General features: G+C 53.7%; 1 protein-coding gene across 1 annotated transcript in view; it reads right to left on the bottom strand.

The window, feature by feature from the left end:
* The window catches only part of KIAA1671 (KIAA1671 ortholog), a 201,878-nt gene extending 199,274 nt beyond the window's left edge, over window positions 1-2,604 (bottom strand). Inside the window, exon 1 of the mRNA XM_055322899.1 lies at window positions 2,550-2,604. The gene's annotated coding sequence lies outside the window, so the exon portion shown is untranslated. The remainder of the gene's footprint in view (window positions 1-2,549) is intronic.
* Between the last annotated feature and the right edge of the window lie 11,511 nt (window positions 2,605-14,115).

A 14,115-nucleotide genomic window follows, 5' to 3' on the forward strand; every position in this document is an offset into this window, starting at 1 on the left:
CTCTGAGCCTCCTCATAAGAACAAGGCAAGCTTCCCAAGACATACATCTGACCCCATCCCTCTCCCACAGAGAAACTTCCACAGCATCCACAGCCCTGGAATAAAGTCCAAACCCCTGAGAATGGTTGACCTGGCCCCGGTCAGCATCTCCTGCCAACACCCCATGCTCCCTCCTGTGTTCAGGCTGTTCTGTTCCCTTTTTCTGGCCCATAGCACCATGGCAAGTTCTCCAGGAAACTAAAGCCCCTGACCCCCCCCCACCCTAACCCCTTGCCAGAAGGGAGGCATCACCCCCTCTGTCCATTATCAGAGCTCTCCCCTCTAACAACTGCCTCCTTTCACAAGGCTTTACCCCTCGGCGTTGTGACTGCTAGCCTCCCCTTTGACACAACGTCTTGAAATATTTATCACATGGCACGCATGCACGTATCAATGAATGAATGAAGCACATTTAAAATATTCCTCAGGGGTTCTTTTTCTGAATTGGTCAGAGATGTATTCTGGAGATGCCATGAGGGAAGATATGCCCAGTGCCAGACAGTGGGCTGTTCCATCCTCCTGTCAAGGTCAGCCTTGAATAAGAGCCCCCCACCCCCACCCCCACCCCCGACCTCCACGTGGAGGTGGGGCGTCCTCCACCCTCAGAATCCGGGGTGAGGGTTGCGACCCCAACATCAAGAATCAGCACAGCTGACTCAGTGGAGCACTAGCGGGCAACGCCAGGAGGACAGATCCTACACGTGTCTGCCGCATAGTAGGTGCTCAGTACACACAGCGGTTGAATGAACCTGCTCCTGAGCCCAGCTGGAACCTGTGCCCAGACCCGGTGAGGACCCCTGCACTTCTCTCAGGGAACTGCACCCTTGTCAGGCATACAAATCCTTTAAAAGGGATTCCCCCTAGCATCCCCGAGACCGGGGCTGGTGTCTGCTGCACAACTCCCTTGGGAGCTGTCCCAGGGATGGGATGCCAGCATCTAGAGGAGAATGCATGTCTGTCCAGGAGCCTCCGTGGATTCGGAAAAGGAAAGCAGAGCCAAGGGAGAAAGCTTGTCCAAATGCCCTGGTTACTGATTAGCCAAACCCCAGAGCTTCTCTCTGCAAGGAGGATCGGAGGGGCAATAAACCCCTTGGGAGGAAAGATCGAGTTAAATATCTCTCTAATCCTGCAGTTTAAAAAGGCAGCCAGTCCCCTTTCAGGGGCTTCCCCGGGGATACCGAAAGGGAAGTGCAGGGGATGGCAAAGAAGGGGCCACAGGATGAGGGCCCCCCAGCATTTACAGAGCCCCCACCTGCTTCATACCTATCACACACATTACTCCTGCGGCCACTCGGAAGCGGGAGGACTCGGAGCCCCCAATCCCACCCAACTTTGCCTTGCGAGGAGACCGGACTCAGGTCAAGTGTTGCGCCCAAGGTCACAAAGAAGCTGCAAAGAAAACAGCTCTCTGCTGTGTGCAACAGGTACAGACAGCCCTTTCCCTTCCAGAAGGTAATGGCTGCTCCCGGCTAGAGAAAGTTCAGCGGCGGCGGGCAGGAAGCGCAGGCCACCCGGGGCGGCGCGCCGAGGCCACACAGCCCGCCGCGGGGCGTGAGCAGGGCTGCAGGGCTGCAGGGCTGCAGGGCTGCAGGGCGCGGGCCCCGGCTCCGGAGCGGGTGTGCGCCAGCAGGCTGCGGAGAGGCCGCGGCGCGGGTGGGGGGCGCGGGCTACTCCCCCCCGAGGGCCCCGCCTGTGGCCCGGGGCGGCGCCGCCCGGGGATGAGCGCCACCCGCGTCGGCCGGGGCAGGGGGACCGAGCCTTAATCCCATCAGGGCGCCTCAGCCCCGGGAAGGCGCGCGGAGCGGAGCGCAGCGCAGCGCAGGCCCCGCGGGGAGGGCGCGCCCGGAGCCCCCGCGCCCCCGCGCCCCCGCGCCCCCGCGCCGCTCGCTCCACCGCCCCCGCGGCCCGCAGGACCCTCTCGCCCGCCGCTCCGCCTCGCCGGGCACCTCCGCTCCCCAGCGCCCACCTCCGGGCCTCCGAGCTGCACGGACGCCCAGATCCTAGCCGCCCCGGGCTGGGTACCGGATCTCCGGCGATCCCCCAGCTCCCGGCCACCAGACCTCCTCTCGGAATCCACTGCCAAGGCTCGGACGAGCGTAGCGGTGAGCGAGAGCCCAGGAGCTCCTGGTCTGCAGCCACCGACCCCCGCCACCCCCAGCTGGAGATCGAATGGGACCTCAGGCCGCCGGCGCCCGATCCACTCCTGGGATCCACTCCCCAAGTCCTCAGCCTGCTGGCGCGGGATCTTCCCGCGGGATCCACTCCCAAGTCTCGGGAGACACACGCCCTGGCTCCCAGATCGGGATCCCCCTCCACGCAGACACAGAGCCCGGGAGACCTACCGGGTCCCCACCTCTTCCCCGGACAACTTTGCCAACTTTTCTCCCGGGGCCTCAGCCGAGCAGAAACTTGGCGGCCGTCGCCCACCGCCGCCCCCGCAGCCCCTCCGGGGCCGGGCACCCGGGGGCACACAGCCCGGCCCCACAGCCGGCGGCCGCCGCACGACCTACCCCGCAGCCGCCGCCGCCGCCGCCGCCTGCCCGCGCCGCCGCCACCTGCCCGCAGCCCGCGGCACCTGCCCGCGCCGCCGCGGCCCCGCGCAGCCTAGCCTGCTGGGGGCGGGGCCTCGGGCGGGGACGCGCCCCCGTCGCCATGGGAACCGCGGCCGGCGGCGCCTGCGCGGAGGGCCCCGGGGCGGAGCGCGGCCCGCCCGCCCGCCAGTGCCCGCGGGCTCCCGGGCCTGGGGCCGATCGGGCGGGTCAGAGGTCGCGAGCGGGGCGGGGACGCCCCCCCGGGAGCGCTGCGGGACTCGGGGCGTGCTCGTGGTCCCGGCCCGCGTCCCCAGGACGGGCGCCGGGCCTCGGCGGGGATGACCGGGAGAGCCTGGGGCCGCGGGGGTCGGGCGGCGCTGGGTGAAGACTCGCCCCTTGAATCCTCCGGGCTGCGGGCGCCGCACCCGGGGCCGGCGCGGGTCTTCGCGGGACGCTGTCGCCCCCTCGCGGCTGGCAGGGGCACTGCAGCCCGGGCGGGGGGCGCGGGGGGGCGGCGCGGGCGTGGCGGGCCGCTGCTCGCTCCACGGAGGCGGGGGGGGGGGGGGGCGGGGGCGGTGGTGGTGCCTGCCGCGGGGGGCGGCTGCTACCCTGCTGTCGCGGTGGGGGGCCAGGGGTATTAAGAGAACCCTAGGAAGCCACACATGCCTGTGTTGCTATCTTTCACTCATTTCATTCCAGACGTCTTTATTAAGCACCCGCTGTATGCTGGGTGCTGGGTGCTGGGCGCACAGTGGCTAAGCAGCTGGCACGATCCAGGCTCTTGAGGAACGTACAGACATTTAAAAAATAATTGCACGAGTAAATTGAATTACATTGGCGACACGGCCTCCTAAGGAAATGCACCGGGCATGGATAGCTGGAGGACCTAAAATCATGCACATTTATTGTAAGTCAGACCTCAAGAAAGGGAGAGAGAGAAAACATCACACTGTGGCTTCGGCAGAATTGGTGGGAAGCTCTCTTGCCTTATCTCCTTTTGGTTTGTTGGCATCTGTGTAAGGGAGGGTAGCCCTGTTCTTTCCACCTGTCCGAGAGTCCTTTTGTAATGAGAACGACCACCCCTGTCATTTTACCGAGGAGCAGCCTAAAGCTCCCTAACTGACTTGAAAGGGGGAGGTAGGGATCCCTGGGTGGCGCAGCGGTTTAGCGCCTGCCTTTGGCCCAGGGCGCGATCCTGGAGACCCGGGATCGAATCCCACGTCGGGCTCCCGGTGCATGGAGCCTGCTTCTCCCTCTGCCTGTGTCTCTGCCTCTCTCTCTCTCTCTCTGTGACTATCATAAATAAATAAAAATTAAAAAAAAGTTTTAAAAAAAAAAAAGAAAGGGGGAGGTAGACACTCCATGCCGTCTTACACCTTAGGATATTCTCCTTTATCTTCTGGGTGTCTTGAACAGTCATCTATAGGACCCGACTCCGTGGCCTCTAAACAGGACCACCACCCCCAGCGGTAGGAGGCAGAGCATGGTTGAACTGAAAGTTTAAATCTGTCAATACCCTCGTTTCCGCATGGCTTTTCCATGACAGCTGTACTGATCCAGGAGCAAAGGCGAATCATCGTTTATTGTCTGCTCCCTTCTCTAAAGCTCCTGGAAGCAGAGACATCTGTCTGTCTCTTTTGCTCACTCCTGACTCCCAGTGCTTAGGGCAGGGCTCGGCACACAGTAGGCACTCAATAAATATTGAGCGCAATAAATATTGGGTTAAATGCATGAATGACCCAACAGTTGGCAGTGTTATCACCTGCCACCTCTCCTCTCTAACCTTATGGGAACTCCTTGTATCTCCTGGGCAAATCTCGATTACTCACAATGTGTGGACTGAGGGTTCAGTTTAACCGCATTCTCAGCTCCCAGCCAGCCTAGTACTTTACCTAGTACTCCTAGGGCATCCCCTCTCTATCCCAGGATGGAAGCACCAGAGGGGAGAAGGCAGTCCTCCACCTGCCACCACCTGCAGAAAACCCAAACCCAGGCACAGCCCCGGCTCTGAACAAATCTTTGCCCCAAGAGACACCAAGCCCCCATCCAGCATCAGCTCTTCTGCCTCTTTCAAGCTTTGAGGGAATCCCAGAAGTGCCAAAATACAACTGCCGGAGTGCTCCTGGCCTCGCGAGAGGGAGGACTTCCTGGTTCAGCCCCTCAGTGGATTCCCCCTGCTGTGTCCTCCCATCCAGGTGACAGGCTGCCAGCCAGCACACACCCAGAGATTATACCCCGACCAGAGACGTGTCAGGTTGTATGTAGTTTCCAGAGCCAATACTCCCACCTCCGCCTCCCAGCTCTGGCTTTTTTTCTTCCTGGGGATAGAGGACTATGCCACCCAGGGACTTTCCCAGAACCCCTTCTCTGTGACCTGCCCTCTCCTCCGGGAAGTCTGTCCTGATTTGGCAGCTCTACCCAATAGAACTTCTTGCAATGATGGAGACGTTTTATATGTATACTGTCCAACATTAGCCACAGTTGACTCCTGAGCACTTGAAATGCAGCCAGTGGGACCAAGGAACTGATTTTAAATTTTATTTAATTTTTATTTATTTATTTATTTATTTTTAATTTTAATTAATTTAAATCTAAATGGGCCACATGCGACGGCTACCATGGAGCAGTATCATTCTATAACCCATACGCTCCTTGGCAAAGACCTTATTCATGCATTTTCATTTGCGCATACTTACCCATTTTGTTTGTCTTGTAATTTCCCTGCTTCTTGAAGGTGAGGGCCAGTATATTCCTTGAAATGTTTTCCCTTACCACCAGGCTTTTGCCCGTGCCATGCCCTCTGTCTGGAACACTTCACCCTTCACCTGCCCATCTGTACCAACTACATATCCTTCAGATTGTCAACATCACCTCCTCTGAGAAGCCACCTCTGACTACCATCCCTGACTACCATACTGCAGCCTGAGTCCTTCCCCCACCACTAAAGCACTAGTCACACGCTGCTGTGCCCAGTTACTTCCCTGCCTTACTTTCTAGACTGTGAGTTCCTTGGGAGCAGAGACTAGCACAAAGTTGATAATAAATATCCATGGAACTCAATGCTGAATAACTGGTTTCCCATGACATGATCCACCACCCGGCTCCCAGCAACAATGCTAATGAAAACTAGCATTTGTTGAACCAAGTACTTCTCCTGCACTGTCTTATTAAGTGCCACAAGCATCCTATAAGAGATTCTCTTTCATTATCTACCTTTTACACACTCGGCATCTGAAGCTCAGAGAGGTTAAGTAAATTGCTTGAGGTCACGCAGCCATAGTATCTTAGTCTGGGTTCCCTAGAAAACAGAGACTGAGACAAAAGTTACTTGCTGATGTTTTATTGGATGGAATCCCAGCCCAAAGGGACTCTAAGGCAGGGAGAGAAGCAAGCAAACACAGCACATGCCTTACTGGGTGGGCCACAGCTTCTCCTGAAACACGGCCAGGAGTTCCAGCACTCGGGCATCTCCAGGGAAGCCGCAGGCAGTACCGCAGGGATGAAAGGCAAGAACTTCCTCTACTGGCATCCCAGCTCCTGTCTGCTGTGCGTCACGGTTGGATCCCAACTGTTCCTTGCTTCTGGGTTGTGTTACCTGTGTCTCCCCGCAGCCAGAGAGAAGCCAGTTCCTTCTCAGGTAGAGCTTTACCTGAGTCTGGAAGAGGAGGCACCAGAGCCCCTCGGCCCCTGCCGCCAAGGGTCTGGTCATGTCAGCTGGGATGACAGCTGGGGATCTGGGGAGGCAAGGTCCGGCCCTCGGGCCACGTTACTGCAGGCTGAGCTGGCCCAGTGGCTGTAGCTGTGGACCCGGGGCCACCTGCGGTGGGGCGGGGGGTGGAGGGGGTGAGCCGAGGCTGGAGAGCAGCCAGTGCAGCTGGGTGGCTGGGAAAGACGGAGCTGAGCACACCCGAAAAGGTGCATCTGTCAAGCCTGATGCCGCGAGTAAACATCAAAACTGGGATTCAGATCCAGCTTGGAATAACTCCAAAGCCCCTCGACAAATATTGATTGAAAGAAACACGAAGAATTGGATGACTGAAGGAGTGTAAAAGTCCCCAGCAATAATCTATGCCACATGCCCCCATTTTACAGGTAAAGAAACTGAGGTCTAGAGAGGCCGAGTTGCCCTAAGGTCACACTAAGTGCAGGTGGGAGAGCTGAGACTTGTGCATCAGCCTCAGGCCTCATGTTTCCTGCACTTAACTTCTTGGGCCCTCCTGCTTCCTCCAGCACCAGTGCGAGCTCTCTTGTCATGGCAGCTTTCAGGTCATTAGAGCAATGTCTCTTGTTTTCATCTGCCCCACATCCATCCCCCATCCTCTGCTAACCTCGTTATTCCTCCTGGAAACCACCCCATCCACTGCCCTTAGTCCATGTAGTTCCAGTGGTGTGAACCTTGTGACCTGCCTACCCTATTCCCAGCCCCCCACGCTCTACCCCCAGCCCTAGGGCAGAGGACTTAGGTCTGGCCAATCAGAACATCCCATCTTCCTGGCCACAATGATTGGTTCGTGGGCGGGCATGTGACCTGGACTTGTCCCTTGAGAGTTCCTCATAACATTCTAGCAACTACGTGCAAAGAGAAGCTTTCTTTTCTTGGATTGCTTCCCTTTGGCCTCAGAAGGTCAGCCAGAGGCAATACGGTGAGAGAACCTGCTGCAAGTGAAGCCAACCCAGCAGAAAACAGAACTGAGAGATGAGAGGAAAGAGAGGTCCCGAAGATACTGCTTGTTCACCTGGATCCAGCTGTGCCTGAAGCTGTTCCATAGAATTTTTAGGTAAGTTAATGAATTTCTCATTTCTGCTGGTGCCGGTTGGAGTTGCACCTCCATCACTTACAGCAAAAGACAAGACAAGCACCTACTCTGTGCCAAGTCTTGTGCCAGATGCTAAGGATAAAGATTTTCAGATTCAGTGCCCACTTTCTGGAAATTCACAGCCTGTAGAGAAGATCCTCATGCCCCAGGGAAATATGTAATTCCCTGGACTGGAATTCCCAAGGCAGAAAGGAGAGCACAGTGCCAAGAATTTCAATAACTGGTGTTTAACCATAGATCAGTTAATCCCCATTCATGCCTTCCTCCTACCCAGGAAACACCATACCGTTACCCCATTCTGATTTGGGGCTGGCTTTTCCCTCTTTGCTCAGCCCATCCAGCAGCCCAGAGTGAAAGGCTGTTGATTTAAAGAACTGGGAAGGAACGCGCACACATACACGCACACCTCCGACCAGCTTATCACCCACCTGGGCTTTATTCACCAACCTGAATGCTTCCTTCAAAGGGAAGGAGACATTTTACAAGGTCATAGACTTATATCCAAAGCTGGAGCCTGAGCAGAAGAGGCCACACTGGGAGCTCCAGACCTGAAGTGTGGTGAGTCTGGAGGGAAGAATCTGAAGGGGGGAGAGAAGAAAGTATTGTCCAGGGGCCATGGCCATAGTAAACTTCGAGAGTCTGTGAACCCCTGAAATAACGTGTGTGTGTGTGTGTGTGTGTGTACAAGCCTGCATGGGGAATGCGTCTATAGTTTTAAATCATATTTTCAAAGGAATGTGTCACCTCCCTAAGTTAAGTCCCATTGGCCTAGAACATGGCCATGCTTTTGTGAGGTGGGTGTCTTAGTCTGCACGGGCGGCTATCACAAAACACCACAGATTGAGTGGCTTATAAACCACAAACGTTTATTTCCCCCAGTTCTGGAGGCTGGGAATTCCAAGATCAAGACACAGGCAGATTTGGTGTCTGGTGTGGGTCCACATGCTAGAAGATACACAGCTTTCTTCTCTCTGTGTCCTCGCATGGCAGAAGGGGTGAGGGACCCCCCCTGGGGTCTCTTTTTTAAGGGCACTGATCCCATTCCTGGAGGCTCCACCCTCATGACCTCACCTCCCAAAGGCCTACCTCCTAATACCATGACCTGGTGGGGTTAGGATTTCAACATATGAATTTGGAGGGCCCCCACACAGGCAGCCCATTCCAATGGGAACCTGAGGCTCTGAGCCACGACATTGCATAGTTTCCCTAGACCAATTCCCTATGCCAATCTGTAACAGAGCCTAGACAAGAAGCAGAAATCTGGCTTAGCTGGCTGCGGAGCTAGCTGGGAGAAAGAGAAAGGGGTGCAAGTCAAGGTCCTCTCCAGTCCCAACTGGCCCATCAGATTTCAGCCTGGACGTCACCTGCCCCCTGCCCTTCCTCGGTGCCTGTGCCTAACATCGCCCTGGGCTTTCCCTTGGCCTGGAGCTGTGCCTACAGGCATCTGTTGATTGGTGGGTTGGCAAAATGCACATCCGAAACTTCACTTAGGCCACATCACATTCAGATATCTCTCTCTCCCCTAGCAAACCTGCTCCTCCCAGAGCTTCCCCAAATCACCAATGGCAGCTCCCCCATCCCAGGGACCAAGGGAAAAAGCATCCTCACACTCTGTGTCTAATCTATAAGCAAATCCGGTTGACTTGAGCTATGGCATCTAACATAAATCCAAACTGTTCCTTTGGATTTATGTTAGATAAATCCCCTTCCCTCCCTCTCAGCCCATCTATCTGATTGTTTCTCATCTGATGGACTAAAGTTGCTGACTCCTTCTCCTTCCTTCTCCCTCTGCCTGGTTCTCCATCCAGCAGCCTGAGTGATCTTTTTATTTTACTTGACTTACTCATTTAGCTGATTTATATTTTTTTAGAGAAGGAGAGAGGGATGGGGGAGGGACAGAGAGGGAGGGAGTGTCCAGCAGGCTCCACACCCAGCATGGAGCCTGAGGAAGGGCCCGATCTCACAACCCTGAGATCATGACCTGAACTGAAATTAAGAGTTGGATCCTTAACAGACTGAGCTACCCAGGTGCCCCCAGAGTGATCTTTTGAAAACACAAGATAGGTCATCACAGTCTAGCTCAGGCCTATCTGCAGACTCTGCATCTCACTCAGAAATTAAAAGCCAAAGATCTTCACTGCCAACCGGGCCCCCCAGGCTCTTTCCTTCCTGAAACTTGACAAACACACGCTCACCACTGGGCCTTTGCACCTGCACCTCCCTCTGCCTGGAATATTCCTCCCCCACAAATCCATATGGCTTTCTCCTTCAGCTGTTGCCCAAAGGTCACCTTCTCATGGCTTAACATGACCTCTCCAGTCATTCAGCATCTCCCTTCCTTCTTCATTTTTCTTTATGACATGTTATTAACATATGGCATCTTAAATACAAACTTGTTTGTATCCTTACTGTCTTACTTTTCTTCTACTAGAGTATAAACTCTGTGATGACAGCAGTTTTGTCTGTTTTCCTCACTGCTAAATCTGCAACACCTAGAACACCTCCTGGAATGTAACAGATACTCAATAAATGTTTGTTGAATAGATGGATGGATGGATGGATGGATGGATGGATGGATGGATGGATGGCTGGCTGGCCAGGGCATATTGTTCCATATTGTTTGTCCGTCTTGCCCATAAAACCCTAAGCTCCTAGAGGGCATGGACTATGTTCTGTTCAATGCTGTATCCATAAGGGTCACATAGGGCTGGGCATATGTAGATTGAATGAATGACTGATCAGTCCCTTTGGTTAACAGATAAGGACATGGAAGCCAGGAAAAAGAAAGGGACGTGGCTATGGGGACATACCAAGGCCCTAGCAGCCATCTCTCGGTCCCCAAGTCCCATCGCTCTGCCTGCCATGGCTAACTATGGCTACTCTGGGACCATACATGCTCCCTGGCCAGCTCAGGTGGGAGGGTTGCCCCAGGCCTAACCATGGACAGCCCATGAAGCTGCTGCATATGTATTTTTTAAAAAATATTTTATTTATTCATGAGAGACATACAGAGGCAGAGACACAGGCGGAGGGAGAAGCAGGCTCCTCGTGGGGAGCCCAGTGTGGGACTCGATCCCGGAACCCCGGGATCACAACCTGAGCCGAAGGCCAACGCAGAACCGCTAAGCCACCCAGGCATTCCTGTATCTGACTTTTAAACCAACGTTTTAATAACCCTTTGGGCTCAGGGCACAGAGTCGGAAGCCCAATTGCCTGAGTCTGAGAGCCTGCTTTATTACTTACTTTCTAGTTTACCGCTTACATCCTGAGCCTTCATTTCATCTTCTGCAAAAATGGGGACTCTGATAAGAGCACCTGCCACGGAGTTGCTGGGAGGCTTAAATGAACCAAGGCACTACAAGTGTTTCAAATGGGGCCTGGTGAGTGCTCGAGAAACGTGGACTGCCATCAACAGTTAACTGCTGAGCTAGAGGAGAAAAGATTCAGTCCCTTTCAAGCTTTCCTTAGGTGGATTCCAACTAATTGGAGCCTCCCGGATGTGGTTTCAGGTTATAATGCCTCATTTAGGTTTCTGGGCACCTGGACGGTCAGCGTGATTTTCCCAGGTGACATTGAGCACATTATCTGGAGAACAAAACGCCTTTCAAGGTCAGAAACGTCTGGAAAGTCATAGGGGCAGCCAGAGAGAGGCAAAATCATGGGCCTCAGTTGGCTCTAGGCTCCCCAGCTTCCTGGCTGGAATTACACCCCTCAGGATCCTGCCAAACCCCCAGGAGAGGCTGATTTTGGTGTAAGAATAAAAAAAAAAAATCCATCCTCAACCACTTGGGGCTGCATTTCACCTGTTGACTAGCAGCCACTAGGTTTTTCTAATCCTTGGAATAAAAAGTCTGCATTATAAACCTGACCTCCCTCCTGGGGCTTGTCTCTGCACCCCCGTAAGACATACATATGCATTCTATCGCCTTGAACCTTCTCAATAAACTCCAGCCCCTTACCCAAGGAGGTAAGGAGACTTCCTGAAGATCACAGTGTTGGGAAGGGGAAGATATGATCCATCTGCATCTTTCTACATCACTCTGCTCAAGGATTAAGCCCAATGCCCGCTCTCCTCTGGGATGTCCAGTCTGCTTTCACAGGTGGAGAAACTGAGGCCCAGAGCAATGGAGCGACTTGTCCCAGGTCACACAGCTTGGAAGTGGTAGAGTGAATGGCCAGCTTCCCAAGACTCCTGCCATGTTTAAAGTGCTAAGCCAGACTTAGAGTCCCAAAGTGAAGTCCAAGGTTGAAAAGCACTGGCCCTGGGAAGTCTGTGTGGGTGCCCTTGGCTTGGTTGGCAGCTCAGCCCCTTTTGACCCTGGGTGCCCGTGAGCTGGCTCAGCCTTCCTAGGCCTCACTTCTGGTCACCAACGGCAGTGCTGGCTATCAGCTAACCGCCTTCCCCCTTGGCCTCCTGGTCCAGCCACCTCTATTATTACGTAGATACGACTGGGCTTTAAATTAACTCAGTTTTTCATTAAAATACATTTCACTTTTTTTTTAAAGGATTTAATTTATTTATTCATAGAGACACAGACAGAGAGAGGCAGAGACATAAGCAGAGGGAGAAGCAGGCTCCCTGCAGGGAGCCCGATGCGGGACTCGATCCCAGGACCCCAGGATCATGACTTGGGCCGAAGGCAGGCGCTAAACCGCTGTATTGGCATCCCAATACATTTCACTTCTAATTGGACGACCAGCATCACAACAAAACATAGAACAAAACCACAATAAATATAAGGAAACTAAAAAAATAAAAATAAATGAATGAATGAATGAATGAATGAATGAAACTCCAGCCACATTCCCGAATTCTCACTTGACTTTGTTGCTTGTTCAAGACTCCCCATCATTTTTAAAAGGGGGAGGTTGGAGGTGCCCGCGTGGCTCAGTTGGCTGAGCATCTGACCCCTGGTTTCAACTCAGGTCATGATCTCAGGGTCGTGATTTCAGGGTCACGAGATCGAACCCCATATGGGGCTCTGCACTCAGTGGGGAGTCTGCTTGGGGTTCCCTCTCTCCCTCTCCCCCTCCCCTTGCTCACAAGAGTGCATGCTCTCTAAATAAAATCTTATAAAAATAAATAAATAAATAAATGAATGATAAATAAATAAATAAATAAATAAATAAATAAATAAATAAATAAATAAATAAATAAAGGAGAGGTTAACATGTTTGAAAGGTATTTAAGACTGATTACCTCAAACAGGCACTTTCTTCTTAACATAAAGAGAAGTAAATGAAGGAAAACTGAAAACTTAGTAACTTCGGCACTTTATGATGTTAGTGACATTTAAGGCAGGTGCAGGTGCCACCCTGAATATTCTCCAAGGACCATGTGAGGCACCATGGCATCCCACAACCTTCCTCTGGAAAACTGCAGCACAGTTATTCTATGGAAGCCCTTGCAGTGCTAGGCTAGCTCATAAACTGTGTTTGTGGATGAATGTGTCGGAGGAGCTGAGGGAGATGGAGGGAAGGGTAGGTATGCCCAATCCTCCCAGGAGGGGCAGAGGGGTCGCCGAGGGTGTCGTAGTCGGTGTCTGTGCTCAATGGTTGAAGCAGGGTATTGCCTTCCCCTTGGAGGGGTTTGTGCCCCCCTCACCTCACCATCCCTGCCCTCGTGGGCAATTCCCAGCTCTCCCTCCATCATGGACACCCTTCCCTTCCTTCCCTGTTTTCCCCCACCACCTGCCCCCTCCCTCTTTGAGAGCAAGCCAAGGGGACCGACACTAGGGAACAGGAGTTGGAGGGATGTCATCAGGGAAGGAGAAGGTGTCTCTGCTTATCAGTCTGGGGACTAGAGTCTTGGTGCAGATTTCAGTTTTCTCCAGATTTGCCAGGAGATCTCGGGCAAGTCACATGAGCAATATGGGTCTCCATTTTTTTTTTTATCTCTTTGAAGTATCTGCTAATCCCCTCTGGGATGAGCAACAAGACAAAAGCTATGGATAATACTCATACTACTGCAAAAGTCACTGCCACCACAGGATCGCCATCACATTAGCATCACCGGCACCACCAGCATCATCACGACCATTTATTGAGGACCTCCTGGGTGCAGGCACTCCACAAAGTACCTTCTATACGTTTTCTCATTTAATCTTCCCAACACCCGCTGAGATAAGTACTAGACTCAAGCTTGTTTTACAGATGAAGGATTGGAGGCCCAGAGAGGGTAAGTGCCTGGCCCAAGGTCACACAGCCAATAAATATGAGAGCCAGAAATTGAACCCCCCTCACTTCTCCAAGGAGCCACCCAGATCAGTGCCTGGCCCACAGCAGGGAGACGATGCACACTATGTGCATAACTATTACGCTGAGGCTCTCCAGAAGGACAGCGGCCGACTCATGAGGTCTTGGCAAGCATCTCTGGCTCACCCCTACTAACTGTGTCCTTGGGTCGAGTGGCCCACATCTCTCTGAGCTTCAGTGTCCTCCATTGTCAAAGATGAGGTCATAGCACCCACCCGCACCTCGAAGACACACAGGCCACACAAGTGGGCTCCCCTCCAGTCAACAAAGACAAGCTCATTGCAGCCCTCTGGGCTTGTGGTCGGAGAGTCAAGAAGCATAGGAGCTGTATGATGTGTATTAATTGCCTGGCACGGTGTGTGGATGGCACCCCCCACCCAACTCACCCACCTGCACTGCTGCCTGAGTCAGTCTGGGGGCATCTATTCCCCTCTCTGGGCCTCTCCTTTGCCATCTGTAAAGTGGGAGGAGAC

Source organism: Nyctereutes procyonoides, unplaced genomic scaffold (assembly GCF_905146905.1).
Source record: "Nyctereutes procyonoides isolate TBG_1078 unplaced genomic scaffold, NYPRO_anot_genome, whole genome shotgun sequence".
In the NCBI taxonomy this organism is placed as follows: domain Eukaryota; kingdom Metazoa; phylum Chordata; class Mammalia; order Carnivora; family Canidae; genus Nyctereutes; species Nyctereutes procyonoides.